The sequence below is a fragment of the Trachypithecus francoisi genome, unplaced genomic scaffold (genome assembly GCF_009764315.1).
Source record: "Trachypithecus francoisi isolate TF-2019V2 unplaced genomic scaffold, Tfra_2.0 Lachesis_group3, whole genome shotgun sequence".
Lineage (NCBI taxonomy): Eukaryota > Metazoa > Chordata > Mammalia > Primates > Cercopithecidae > Trachypithecus > Trachypithecus francoisi.
Genome location: NW_022681468.1, coordinates 164627541 through 164640515, shown reverse-complemented (window position 1 = coordinate 164640515; position 12975 = coordinate 164627541). Strand labels below are relative to the sequence as shown.

At 37.0% G+C, this 12975-nt stretch overlaps 1 protein-coding gene across 4 annotated transcripts in view; it reads left to right on the top strand.

Annotated features, from left to right (window-relative positions):
* The window catches only part of OCA2 (OCA2 melanosomal transmembrane protein), a 326593-nt gene that overhangs the window by 170888 nt on the left and 142730 nt on the right, over positions 1 to 12975 (top strand). The gene's annotated exons all lie outside the window — the stretch shown is intronic.

The window sequence follows — 12975 nt, the reverse complement described above, 5'->3', positions numbered from 1 at the left end:
TTCTAATTTCATTTTCTATCAAATATGATTTGCTGTAAGTTGAGTCTGGAGCTAAATTACTTATAACAGCAAGTTTACGAGGTAGTGTGATCTGGATCTGTTTCATTTTGTGTAATATTTGAGTACAATTTCTGTTATCATGGAAAAGACTACATCAGTAATGTGTGTGGTTTCCGTTACAATTGTTACAAAATTACTCACAATACTTTTAAATCTTGAGACTTCATTTACACACTCGTGTCCTCCTCAAACAGAAAGATTTACTAACACAGAAAGATAATACTCCTCAAACTATTCCCCCAGCACCACTTCTTTGCATTTCTTCAGTTTAACACGTAATGTGCTTCATTTTCATTAAGCTAGAAATATTTTCCAATTTTCCATATAATTTCTCTTTTTGACTTATGGGTTATTTCAAAGTATGTTTTGAAGGTTCCAAATATTGGTGGATTGCCCGTATTTCTTTATGTTTTTGACTTATTCAGTTGTGGTCACAGGACGTACGTTGCACAATTGCAGTCCTTTTAATTATTTTAAGACTTGTTTTATGGTCTAGCATTTGATCTGTCTTGGAGAATATTCTACTCGTGATGTGTATTCTGCAGCTGTTCTGTGGAGCGTTCTATGAGTGTCAGATTTGTCCTGCTTGTGAACCGCTCTTTCTCTTGCACATTGCCTCTGATATTCTGTGAAACTGTTCTTTCAGTGATTGAGAGAAGGGTATTGCAGTCTTCAACGATTTTGTTGGATTGGGTACTTTTCCTTTCAAGTGTGTCAGCTTTTGCTTCATGTATCTTGAGGATCGGTTGTTAAGTGTATATACTTTTATAATTATTACATCATCCAAATGAATTGAACTTTATCATTACTAAATGTCTCTTTTTCTCTGGTAATATTTTTGTCTTAGGGTCTATTTGCCTGATACTGGTATAGCCACTTCGGCCCACTTTTATTAACTGTTTGCATGAGTTATCATTTTAAAAATGATAAAATCTAGCCTGACAATTTCTACATTTTAACTGAAATGTTCAGTCCACTCACATTTAATACAGTTACTCATATGCTTGGCTTTGTGTCTGCTACTTTGCTATTTTCACTATATCTCGTATCTTTTTTCCTCTCTTTATCTTTTACTGCTTTCTTACTGTGTTAAATTATATTTTCTTGTATACATTTTAATTCTCTTCTGTTTCTTTTTTAAAAAAAGAACTGTGTTTTTGAGTTATTTTATTATTGATTGCTCCAAGGGTTAAACTGTACATCTTAGTTTAATATGATCTGTACTGGATTAATACTAACTTACTTCGTGGAGAATACAGACATCATGTTCCAGTATAGCTCCGTTTGTCCTCCCTTGTTTGTGCTTTGATGGTCACATATGTTATACTTCTACTTTATATGCCTAACGTATATAATCGTTTTATCATTTCAATTATTTTATGCAATGTATTTTATATTAAAGAGAAAAAAGGAAAATGATTAAAAAAAGACATACAGTTGACCCTTGAACAACATGGATTTGAATTGCATTGGGTCCACTTATATGGAGATCTTTTTCAATAAATGTCTGGGAAATTTTTTTGGAGATTTGTGACAATTTGAAAAAACTCACAGATGAACTGCATAGCTTAGAAATATTGAAAAAAATTAAGTCAAAGTTAGGTGTGTCACACAGACCAATGGAACAGAACAGAGAGCCCAGAAATAAGGCCGTACACCTATGACCATCTGATCTTTGACAAAGCTGATCAAAACAAGCAGTGGGGAAGGCACTCTCTGCTCAATAAATGGTGCTGGGAGAACTGGCTACCCACATGCGGAAGATTGAAATCAGACCTCTTCCTTACACCGTACAAAAATCAACTCAAGATGGATTAAAGACTTCAACCTAAACCCCAAACTATAAAACCCTGGGAGACAATCTAGGCAGTACCTTTCTGTACATAGGCACGGGCAAAGATTTCATGATGAAGGTGCCAAAAGCAATTGCAACAAAAGCAAAAATTGACAAATGGGATCTATTAAACTAAAGAGCTTCTGCACAGCAAAAGGAGCTATCAACAGAGTAAACAGACAGCGTACAGAATGGGAAAAAATTTTTGCAAACACTGCATCTCTGACAAAGGTCTAATAGGAACCAGTGTCTATAAGGAACTTACGCAAATTTACAAGAAAAAAAAACCCAACAGCTGCATTAAAAAGTGAGGAAAGGACATGAACAGACACTTTCAAAAGAAGACATACATGCAGCCAATAAGCATATGATAAAAGCTCAGTATCACCAACCATCAGAGAAATGTGAATCAAAACTACAATGCTATACCATCTCACACCAGTCATATAGCTATTATTAAAGACTCAACAAATAACACATGCTAATGAAGTTGCAGAGAAAAGGGATCACTTATACACTGCTGGCGGGAGTGTCAATTAGTTTAACCATTGTGGAAAGCAGTGTGGTGATTCCTTAAAGAGCTAAAAACTGAATTGCCATTTGACTCAGGAAATTCCATTGCTGGGTATATACCAAAAGGACTATAAATTCTTGTGCTGTAAAGACATATGCACATGTGTGTTAATTGCAGCATTATTCACAATAGTAAAGACATGGAGTCGATCTAAATGTCCATCAGTGGTAGACTGGATAAAGAAAAGTGGTACATACACACCATGGAACACTCTGCAGCCATTAAAAAGAATGAGATAATATCTTTTGCGGAAACATGGATGGAGCCAGAGGCCATTATCTTTAGCAAACTAATACAGGAACAGAAAACCAAATACCACATGTTTCCACTTATAAGTGGGAGCTGAATGATGAGAACACGTGGACCCAAAGAGGGGAACAGCAGACACTGGGGCCTGCTGGAGGATGAAAGTGGGAGGAGGGAGAGGTTCGGGAAAAATAAGTAATGGGCGCAATACCTGGGTGACAAAATAATCTGTACAGCACACTCCTGTGACCTGAGTCTACCTACGTAACAAACCTGCACATGTTCCCCTGAACTTAGAAGTTAAAAAAAGTTGTCCTTTGAACCAGTTATTTAAAAAAATGATGGTGTGTTGTGAGTGGCCAGGGGTCAAAATAAGCACATGGGAGAGACACAGAAACACATACACATACACACACACACACACACACACACACACACACACCCCAAACAAAAAACCACAAAAGGCAAGTCATGAATGCATACAATTTTTGTAGATACTAGTCTATGTTATTTACTCCTATAAAATATACACAAATCTATTACACAACATTGAAATTGATCAAAGCTTACGCAAACACAGATAGTACATGGTACCATTCACAGCCAAGGGAAATGTAAACACATGTAAAGATGCAGCATTCAATCATAACCGTGTGAAGTTAACTGTGGTACATACTATGCTACTGTAATAATTTCACAGCCACCTCCTGTTGCTCTTGCAGTGCGTGAGGATCTACTTAAGATGCCACGTGATGCTGATCATCTCCTCCTGGGTGGTTCACCCCTTCAGTAAATTGCCTATTGCAGTAAAACGTGATCTCTCAATTCCCATGTGTTTCTTGTGTTTAGTGCAATGCTGTAAACCTTGAATGACACGTGGGACCCATAGCAAGTGCCACTAGTGATGCTGCAGAAGCAGAGAAAAGTCGTAACATTACAGGAGAAAGTTGGATTGCTTGATATGTACCGTAGATTGTAGTCTGCAGCTGCACTTGCCTAGTATTTCTGACAGATGATTCACCTTGTAAACAGATGGTGTAAACTTATGGTATCGATAAATACAGTACTGTAAATGTAGTTTTTCTTTCTTATGATTGTCTTAATAACATTTTCTTTTCTGTAGCTTACTTTATTGTAAGAATACAGTGTGTAAAACATATAACATACAAAATACGTGTTCCAGGAGTTTGAGACCAACCTGGGTAACATAGTGAGACTTTGTCTGTATCAAAGTATTAAAAAATTAGCTGGCACGGTGTTGCATGCCTGTAGTCCCAGCTACTCGGGAGGCTGATGTGGGAGGAGCACTTGAACCTGGGAGGTTGAGACTACAGCGAGTTGTGATTGTGCCACTGCACACCAGCCTGGATGACAGAGCAAGACTGTGTCTCAAAACAAAACAAAAGAAAATGAAATATGTGTTAATTGACTGTTTATGTTATTGACAAGACTCCCAGTCAATAGTAGGCTATTAGTAGTTAAGATTTGGGGGAGTCAAAATCTATACACAGATTTTCAACTTTGTAGGGGGCTGGTGCCCCTAAAATCCACGTTGTTTGAGGGTCAGGTTGTGTGTGTGTGTGTGTGTGTGTGTGTTTGTATGTATCTTTCCTACAATTCTTTACTTCTTTGTATGGATTTAAGTTGCCACACGATGTCAGCCTGAAGAATTTCCTTTAGTATGTCTTGTAAAGCAAATCTGTTGGAAACAAATTCTCTCTTTGTTTATATGTGAATGCCTTTATTTTGTCTTTTTAAAGTATAGTTTTTTTCACTTATATAAGAATACTTGTTAGTTTTTTTTTTTCTTTCACCAGTCCAAATCTGTCATTCTGACTTTGGGTCTCCATTGCTTCTTATGAGAAATTAGCTGTTAATCATTGCTTTCCTCCTGTGCACACTGAGTCGTTTTTCTGTTGCTGCTTTTGGGGCTTCACTTTGTCTTTCAGTAGTGTGACTATGATGCATCGAGGTGTGGGTCTTTTTGTGTTGATCCTATTTATGTGTTTTTTGAAATTTTTAGCTTTTAAGATCTTTAGATTAATTCTGAAATTAATTTTGGGTATTTGGATAGTTTTTGGTGACTATTTTTCACATATATTATTCTCTCTTTTTAAAAAAAATATTACTATCTTCCTTTTCTCGGATTCCTATTACAGACATGTTGGTTTGCTTGATTGTGTCCCATAGGTTTTGATACTTTATTCATTTTTCTTCTTTCTTTTTTCTTCTGTGTTCTTCAGATTGAATAATTTCTATTGATCTATTTTAATTTTTGATGTGTAATTTTTATGTCATCTCACATATTCTATTGAGTCCCTCTAATAAATTTTTCATTTCACTTGTATTATTCAATTCCAGAATTTCCATTCTGTTGTCTTAAAAATAATTTTTATCTCCTATGATATTCTCTACTTAATGCATCATTGTCATCATTTTTCATTTTTTAAAGCATGATTTTTAAATTCTCTGAACATATTTAAAATTCTGCTCTGAAGTCTTCCCTAACTTCAGCATCCAGGCTCCCCTCACAGATAGTTACAATTGGCCGTTTTTACCCCAGAGCAGGGGTCACACTTTCCTTTATTTTTTTCATATCTTGTAATTTTTGTAAAAAAATTGGAAAGTTTAGATAATGTATTTTAGCAACTATAGATGCTGATTTATCTCCCTGAATTTGTTATTGATTTCATTTATATGAAATAATTACAAAATGTCCTTCTTTGACCCTAAAAACAATTTTTGTCTTAAGGTCAGTTTTGTCTGATGTTAGCATAGTTACTCCAGCTCTTTTGTTGCTGTTGTTACTATTTATGTGGTCTTTGTCCATCTTTTTTCTTTCAATCTGTCTGGGTCTTTCAATCTAATGTGGCAGCAGTAAGCTCTCGTAGACAGCATACAGTTGACTCACATTTAAAAAATCCACTTAGCCCATATCTGCCCTTTAATTGGTATATTTATTCCATTTACAGTCTGTGTAAATACTAAGAAGGTAGTATTTATATCTGACATTTTTCTATTTGTTTTTTTCCTTATCTTTAACTGTCTCTTTCCCTGGTCTCTCTGTTAAGGCATCTGTCTTTGCTGATATCACATACAACCTTCAGGCTTCACAAATTCCCAGCTGATTGCTCTATTTAAGTCTTAAGTTTTTAAGAATAGTTTTAGGTTCACAGCAAAATTGAGAGGAAGGTAAAGTGATTTTCCATATACTCCAACCTCCACACACGCATAGCTTCCCCCATTATTAACTTCCGCCATCACAGTGGTGCAGGTGTTACGATCTGTGAATCTAAATTGATGCATTATAGTCATCCAGAGTCCGTAGTTTATATTAGTGCTCATTCTTGGTTCTTGGTGTCATACACCCTGTGGGTTTGGACAAAGGTGTAATGACGTGTATCCATCATTGTGGTATTGTGCAGAGTAGTTCCTCTGCCCTAAAATTCCTCTATGCTCCACTTGTTCGTCCCTTCTTCTCCCCCAGCCCCTGGAAATCATTGTTCTTTTTCCTGTTTCCATAGTTTTGAATTTTCCAGAATGTCTTATAGTTGGAATAGTACAGTGTGTGGTCTTTTCACACTGGCCTCTTTCATTTAGAGTAATATGCATTTAACTTTCCTTCTTGTCTTTTCATGGTTTAACAGCTCATTTCTTTTTAGCTCTGAATAACATTCCATTGTCTGGATGTACCACACTTTATTGATTCACCCACCGTGATTTAAGGACATATTGGTTGCTTCCAAGTTCTGGCAATTTTAAATAAAGCTGCTACGAACATCTATGTGCAACTTTTTGTGTGGGCGTAAATCTTTCAATCCTTTGGGATTTCCTTTGGGAAAAATGAAGGAGTGTGGCCAGATGATACTGCACCACCTAGAGCGCTCCAAAGTTGCTGAAGTCCTCAGCATATATTCCAGGAACTTATGGAATCAATCGGGACTGTTCTTGTGTGTCTTTACTACCCAATACCTAGCACCTCCTCATGTAATTGTGGGTATGAGAGTAATCATGATTCTTTGAGGAGAACTAGATGATGTTTGTCTTCTTGGCTATTTTATTTATACATCATGTTTGATTTCTTTAATTTTTTTTTTCTGTATATCTTCTTCATAGTTTATTTCACTCTCCCTGATTGCCTTTGAATATTTTTTTCTTTTCTCCATGCCAACCTAGGCAATTAGGGGAACCAAACTGAGCATCTTGAGTCAGTTACTTTGACACTGAGAAAGGCTATTTTGTCTCACTTCTCATTCTATTCATTGTTATACTGCAGTATCCTAATGATAAGTATCAGGCAGTTTCAGCATGTGAGCACTAAACTGGGACGATTTATCCAGCTGCTTCCTTTAGGATCTGTATCCAATAGTGCAGCTACATGTAGCATTGGTTTTATTCATATCGGTAAGTCAGAATACAATTTTGTAAAATGTCTTTCTGTTGATTTAAAAAAAGTTCTGGAAACTATGGGATATAATATGTTTTCAATGAGAACAAAACAAAGAATTTTCATTTGTGACTGAAACTAATGTCAACAAAACCAACCCAACAAAGTTGCTGCTTTCTAACAATTAAAGAAAATTCTGAAACAAATATTGATGTGGGCATTAATTGAAAGAGGCAATTTTTGTACAGAAACCAACCAGAAAGATTTCTGACTACAACTATGGAATGCATTCTTGCCTCAGTTTCCAACCTCCATGTTTTTATTTGGGTCCTTAGCAGAATATGTTTTTCTGTCGTAGTTACTTATCTCTTCTTGAAAATCAAGAGGGGCCGGGCGCGGCGGCTCACCCCTGTCATCCCAGCACTTTGGGAGGCTGAGGCAGGTGGATCATGAGGCCAGGAGTTCGAGACCAGCCTGGCTAACATGGTGAAACCCTGTCTCTACTAAAAATACAAAAATTAGCCAGGCGTGGTGACTCACACCTGTAATCCCAGCTAATCGACAGGCTGAGGCAGGAGAATCACTTGAACCCGGGAGGTGGAGGTTTCAGTGAGTCGAGATCGTGCCACTGCACTCCAGCCTAGGTGACAGAGTGAGACTCTGTCTAAAAAAAAAAAAAAAAAATCAAGAGGGAGCTGAGCTTACTCTTACTGCATTAACTTTGCTTGTCCTATAACAGTGTACGAATTATGGTTTTCCAAGATGTTCAATGATTCTCCAACTTGAGTAGTCTAAACTGTGGGGAGTTGAGGAACAGTGGAATCTTCATGAGGTGTAACCTTAAGGAAGCCAGTTCAGATGCTTGCCTTCCCCAGACTTCCCTGAGGGGCAGCCTAACACTCCTTCTGAAAAGTGTTAGACTTTTTGACCTAAAAGGGACAATCAACTGGGCAAGATACTCTGACCATCCTTTTGGAAGTAGGAAACGCCCTATTACGAGCCATTTTAAGACCTGGATGCTTTCAACTCTGTGATTTTATCCTCAGATGTTCCTGTTCATTTTGCTCCCACTCATCCTATGTAACAGGTCCTCACCTCGCTTCTCTCTGTGAGCAGCCTGACCATCATCGTCAAGCTTAACCAGACCTCCCTGCATATGGATCCAGCCTCTGGCATAATGGGGAGATGGATGGGTTGGAAGCTTTCTCATGTGCCATGAATACCACAGGACCGTGAGAACACTGCACTGGGCATGCTCAGAGGAGATCTGTGCAACAGTCCAGGAAGGACTCTTCCAACTCAGGCCAACAGGTTGTAGTTCACATAATGTTTATGAGCACAGGCTTTCACATCAGATGGATCCATGTTCAGAGCTCAGCTTTGCCACTTCCTAGTTCTAAAATTTTAAACAAATTACTCAATACCTCTGAGCCTCAATTTTCTTATCTTTAGAGTAGTCTATTAATATTAATCATGCTGCTTGTGAGAACCGAGAAGATCGTATTGAAGTACTGAGCTCCATGTGGAGCTCCTAGTTGGCATTCAAAAAATACTGTAGCCTATTATTATTAATTTTTTTAGTAATAATTTGATTCAAAAGCTTAATTCAACCTTTTCTTGTTCAAACTATTCACTGTTAGCCCAGAAGAGAGTAAGGTTTGTATACAGAAGTCCTAGGCAAGCTATTGGGGCCCCACAGATCTCACACACCCAGCTCCCTGACCCCAAGCAGCCATTCCCTACAGAGTGGCCTGCCTTCATCGTCACGCCCTGGGCTTTCATCTCGTGTTTTACATCTGCTATCTAAAACCTACCTAAGACCTCTTCCAGATTTTGAGGGCTTCCTGGCCCTTTTCCTGCCATTTTTGGACCTGAGTTCTCCAGCATCAATTTTGGGTCGAATCCTCCTTCTGTCATGTTGCAGTGGCTCTGAAACAGGCCCCACTCTGAAGCACATACAGTAGGTAAGGTGTGTTCTATTTTTTGGAAAACAGTTGGAGACATTTGGGTCTATTAATCTATTTTGCACTGACTTTTGTTACTGAGGTCAGATTGTCTTCTAGAAAATTTGGTCAAACCATAGAGTAGTTGGTACAATGAAAACTGTAGACAACTTATCCCCTGAAATTCAAGATCAATTTTGAGTATTTCTAAATTTGGATAATGGAACATGTTTCCATAGATTTAGAAGGGCTTCAAAGTTAGTTATTAAATAACTTCTGTTAAGGAATGTTATTTTACTTGTCCTTTTGTTTTATAGGGATTTGAAATGTTAAGTGGCCATTAAATTCATGTTTAAAAATTTCTAGATGATTCTTGGACATAGGGAGTACATAACATCAATACAAAAATGTTTACCCTTAGAGGAAGAACATTTAGAATGAAACTGTTAGGCAGGAAATGTCTTTTTTTCTTTCCAATTTGCGTTTTGGGTTCGAGGGTACATGTGCATCTTTGTTACATGGGTAAACTGCACGTCATGGAGGCTTGGCTTACAGATTATTTCATCGCTCAGGTAATAAGCGTGGGACCTGATATGTAGTTTTTTCATCTTTACCCTCCTCCCACCTTCCACCCTCAAGTAGACCCCAGTGTCTGTGGTGCCCTTCTTTGTGTCCATGTGTTCTGAATGTTTAGCTCCTACTTATAATGAAAACAGGCAGTATTTGGTTTTCTGTTCCTGTGTTAGTTTGCTAAGGACAGTGGTTTCCAGCTGCATCCGTGTTGCTGCAAAGGACATGATTTCATTCTTTTTTATGGCTGCATAGTATCCCATGATGTATATCACATTTTCTGTATTCAGTCCACTGTTGATGGGCATTTAGGTTGGTTCCATGTTTTTGCTACTGTGAATAGTGCTGCGATGAACATATGCGTACATGTGTCTTTGTGATAGAATGATTTATATTCCTCTGGGTACATATACAATAACCAGATTGGTGGGTTGAATGGTATTCTTTGAGGTTCTCCAAACTGCTTTCCACATTGGCTGAATTGACTTATACTCTGATCAACAGTGTATAAATTTCTCTTTTCTCTGCAACCTCACCAACATCTATTATTTTTTCACTTTTTAATAATAACCATTCTGACTCGCATGAGATGGTATCTCATTTCGGTTTTGATTTGCAACATGATTAGCCATGTTGAGCATTTGTTCATATGCTTGTTGGCCACGTGTATATCTTCTTTTGAGAAATGTCTATTCATGTCTTTTGCCCATACTTTAACAGGGTTGTTTGTTTTTTGCTTGTAAATTTGTTTACGTCTCTTACAGATTCTGAATATTAGACCTTTGTCAGATACATACTTTGCAAACATTTTCTCCCATTCCATTGGTTGTCTGTTTACTGAGGTGACAGTTTCTTTTGTTATGCAGAAGCTCCTTAGTTTAATGAGGCCCCATTTGCCAACTTTTGTTTTTGTTGTAATTGCTTTCGGGGTCTTTGTCGTGAAATCTTTGCCAGGGTCTATGTCCAAAATGGTACTTCCTAGGTTTTCGTCGAGGGTTTTTATAGTTTTAGGTTTTAAATTAAAATCTTTAATCCGACTTGAGTTGATTTTTGTATGTAATGAAAGGAAGGGGTCTGGTTTCAATCTTCTGCATATGGCTAGCCAGTTATCTCAACACCATTTATTGAATGGGGAGTCCTCTCCCCATTGTTTGTTTTTGTTGATTTTGTTAAAGATCTGATAGTTGTAGATGTGTGGCTTTATTTCTGCGTCCTCTATTCTGTTCCGTTGGTCCATGTGTCTGTTTTTGTACCACTACCATGTTGTTTTGGTTAACTGTAGTCATGTAGTATAGTTTGAAGCTGGGTAATGTGATGCCTCCAGCTTTGTTCTTTTTGCTTTAAACTTCCTTGGCTATTTGGGCTCTGTTTTTGGTTCCATATATATTTTGCAACAGTTTTTTTTCTAATTCTATGAAGAATATCATTGGTAGTTTGATATGAATAGCATTGAATCTATAGATTGCTTTGGGCATATGGCCATTTTAACAATATTGATTCTTCTTATCCATGAGCATGGAAGGTTTTTCCATTTGTTTGTGTCATCAGTGATTTCATTCAGCAGTGGTTTGTAATTCTTGTTACAGAGCTCTTTTGCCTCCCTGGTTAGCTATATTTCTAGGCATTGTGTTTTTTTGTAGAACTGTTGTAAATGGGATTACATTCTTGATTTGTCTCTCAGCTTGAATGTTGTTGGTGTTTAAAAATGCTACTGATTTTCGGCCATTGATTTTGTATCGTGAAATTTTGCTGGAGTTGTTTATCAACTAAAGTAGCTTTTGGGCTGAGACTAGGGGGTTTTCTAGGTATAAAACCATATTGTCTGTGAAAAGATAGTATGACTTCCTGTCTTCCTATTTGTATGTCTTTTTTATTTCTTACTCTTGTGTGATTGCTCTGGCTAGGACTTCCAGTACTATGTTGAATAGGTGTGGTGAGAAAGGGCATCCTTATCTTGTTCCGGTTCTCAAAGGGAATGGTTCCAACTTTTGCCCATTCAGTATGAAGTTGGCTGTGGGTTTGTCATAGATAGCTCTTATTATTTTAAGGTATGCTCCTTTGATGCCTAGGTAGGGATGTTGAATTTTATCAGAAGCTTTTTCTGCATCTATGGTGATGATCATGTGGGTTTTGTTTTTAATTCTGTTTATGTGAATCACATTTATTGATTTACATATGTTGCACCAAACTTGCATCTAAGAGATATCTAAGAGATAGAGCCTAATCATAGTGGATTAGCTTTTTGATGAGCTACTGGATTCAGTTTGCTAGTATTTTATTGAAGATTTTTACATCTATGTTCATCAGGGATATTGGCCTGAAATTTTCTTCTTCTTTTTTTTTTTTTTGTTATTGTGTCTCTGCTAGGTTTGGTATCAGAAGAGGAGGGACTCTTCTCTAATTCATTCTGTGGGGCCATCTCATAGAATGGTACCAGCTCATCTTTAGAAAATGTCTTCATCTGACCTGATGGGCACATTAAATACCGTATTTTTCATGGCAGTTTTGGCCCCGCTTTCTTTCAGGTTGTAGCAGTCTCTTCTTATAACAAGGATTTAGCAGCATAAGGGAAATCTCTATTCAGTATTCCTGTAGACAGAACCAACATATATGAGCTCACAATCTAAAATTGCAAAACACATGGAGAAATAGTTTATCGTGAATGAGAGCAAGCAAGACATTTTTGGATCATAATAATTTGAGAATGATGGTTAACGTTTTTTTCACTATGATGCAGAATTTATTAATTCAGTCAATTTTTGATATATTTTGAAGAAATGTTATTAGTTACATACAAATGCAGAAATGTTCTATTTTTCTGAGAATTGGAAATTTTATCACTGAATAAGTTACCTTTTAAAAAATCTCTAATAATGTTTTTAATCTGTTAAATTGTATTTTTACTGATGTTAATCTAGAGCTACGTATCAGTTCCATCATTAATATATGCATAGTGTCTCTGTTCCCAATCTTTTACTTTCAAATTGTCTGTGTTCTTATATTTTAGGTGTGTCTTAAAAATAGCGTACGGGGGTAGGTGCAGTGGCTCACATCTGTAATCCCAGCACTTGGGAGGCTGAGATGGGAGGATCACTTGAGGTCAGGAGTTTGAGACCAGCTTGATCAATGTAGTAAGACTCTATCTCTAAACAAACAAACAAAAGCATACTGTTGGATTTTGTCATCCAAAATGACAATCTCTTTTAACTCCTGAGTAGAATCCATTTTTCTTCTTTATGACACTGTGATGTATTATATATTATATTCATGTATCATTTTTGGCTTTTTACTTGCCCATATTTTCAATGCTATCTCCTCTCCTTTTTTTTTTTTTGAGACAGAATCTCACTTTGTTGCCTAG